The following is a 2,351-nucleotide window of genomic DNA, read 5'->3' on the forward strand; positions in this document are numbered from 1 at the left end:
ATAAGATTTTTAATGAGGAAAATATTGTTAATGGTTTGTTCTCATGGATTTTGGTCTAAAGTTTATTTATCCTTATTGTATAAAAATAATTAGTAAACCACCGGAAATGATAGGTGATAGTCGTGGAATGCTAACGAAGGTGAGATATCATATCATCGTATAATGATTCTACACTCTGACTTAGTTATTTCAAAATTTGTTCATCTAGTTATTTGATCTATTCATTTTTGATGATGTAACATCAAATATTTTGGATTTTACCTTCATTTAAAATTTTCCATGCTTCGTTTTAGTTTCCATTAAAATTCAACTTTAATTTACTACGGTGACCGTTTGACGAACTTTAAATAAGTACTTTTTAGTAATAAATTTTGAACATTTATGGTCCATTTGTTTTGGGTTTTTTTAAAAATAATTTTTATAGTGTTACATAGGACTTATTTGTTTTGTTTATTTTAAAATAATTTTTATAATGTTATGTAATTTTGTGAAAAAATTTTTTGCAAAGAAACTTTTCATAAAAGTTTCAAATGAAAATTTTGTTTAAATAATTATTCTTAATATGTGGTTTTAGGTATTTCATCTAGTTATGAAAAAAATTTGGATATCAAAATTTTAAAAAATCACTTAATTTTGAAGATATTTCAAATAGAATTTAATAAAACTTATTTTTAAAATACAACTTTTTTAAAAAATTATAATTTTGACTAAGTTTTGATCTTCAATAATGTGTGATTATGTTATTGGATGTCAAAATTAGTGTTTCATTTTTTAAAAAAAAACGAATATAATTTTTTTTTAATATTTTGAAAAACAGTTTTGGAAAATCTATTTTCAAAAATATAAAAAAAATCTATTTTTTTAAAGCTGAAACAAACAGATTCATAATTTTATGAAACTTTTTTTTACAAAGAAACTTTTTATAAAAGTTTCAAATGAAAATTTTGTTTGAATAGTTATTTTTATAATGTGATTTTGGATATCTCATCTATTTATGGGAAAAAAATTAGGATATCGAAATTTCAAAAAATTACTTAATTTTGAAGTTATTTCAAATAGATTTTCATAAAAATCATTTTTGAAATACAACTTTTTAATAAATTACGATTTTGACTAAGTTTTGGTCTTGAATAATGTATGTTTATGTTATAAGATGTCAAAATCATTTTAGAAAAAATGAATATAAAAAAACTTGTAATATTTTAAAAAAACGGTTTTGAAAAATCTATTTTCAAAATTATAAAGAAAATATCCATTTTAAAACTGAAACAAACAGGCACTAAAATTTTTTGTTGTTGTATGGTGTACTGAGTGTTGCATTTTTCAGATAAACCCAAAATGTGGTCATAAAATTGGGATTAATAATAACAATAATTTCCAAAACAAATTTGACATGTAGTCAATTTGAATAACTTGGAAAATGAAATAATTCAAATTATGATAATCAAGTAATTTCATCTTATTTTTCTAAGAGTTGAATACAAAAGATGAAGCAGTCACACCCTTTCTTATTATGATTTTATGTATTATTCTCATCCAAATACAGCAACTAATTCATTATTCAGTTTGTAATTGAAGGTATTGGACTAGGAGTTTTATTGGTTGATGTTGGTGGAAGGTGTCTACATGCACAATGGTGGGCAACACATACGATCAGTGGGGGTGGACAGGGAAATCTTTGTCTAATACAATCTAGAGGTGTGTTACAGTTTGAGTCTAACTCCTCTGTCACTCTCATGGCCTGCGATTCCATATACATATCTACATACACAAATGATACAAGAAAATAAGAATAATGTTGTATAAAACAAATATGAACAAGTTTATTGGCATACGAAGTGAAAAATAAAAAGACAATACATCAAAAAAATTCCAATAATAAATTAAGTTTAGACCTGATACAAGGATTAAAAATGCCAACAAAAATGCCAATTTCACAGAAGAATTTCTTGAAGTCTCCATTTTTTTTCATTGAATATGTTACTTAGAAGCATGTTTATATAGACTTGGTGAACTCATCTTTAACATTAAATATCATTGATTGATGCATATGAAAGAAAGTGTAAAAAGACTAAATAAGATTTACTACACTTTAAATATTTTAATATATGCATGTTGAAATAGACTTGAATTATAAAATATTATATTTAAAACTTTTCCTAAAAAATAATTATATCATATGTATATAAAAACTATAAAATTTCAAAATTAATTAAAATATAGTCAAACGGTGCTCTCACTTTTAATTTTAAATAATTCTTAAAAATAAAAAACATTCAGCATATATGATTTTAGAAGGAAAAGCTACATAGCTTTAATTAAAATATGTTCTTTAGAGTTTTTCATGTTTT

The 2,351-nt window shown here is 23.1% G+C and overlaps 1 long non-coding RNA gene across 1 annotated transcript; it reads right to left on the bottom strand.

Annotated features, from left to right (window-relative positions):
• Nucleotides 1–1,435: 1,435 nt before the first annotated feature.
• LOC131656871 (uncharacterized) lies at nucleotides 1,436–1,979 on the bottom strand. Its single transcript, XR_009300345.1, has 2 exons — nucleotides 1,896–1,979; nucleotides 1,436–1,761 (listed from the first exon to the last, which is right to left on the bottom strand). It is a non-coding gene; the product is annotated as an uncharacterized LOC131656871 (long non-coding RNA).
• Between the last annotated feature and the right edge of the window lie 372 nt (nucleotides 1,980–2,351).

Source organism: Vicia villosa, linkage group LG3 (assembly GCF_029867415.1).
Source record: "Vicia villosa cultivar HV-30 ecotype Madison, WI linkage group LG3, Vvil1.0, whole genome shotgun sequence".
Lineage (NCBI taxonomy): Eukaryota > Viridiplantae > Streptophyta > Magnoliopsida > Fabales > Fabaceae > Vicia > Vicia villosa.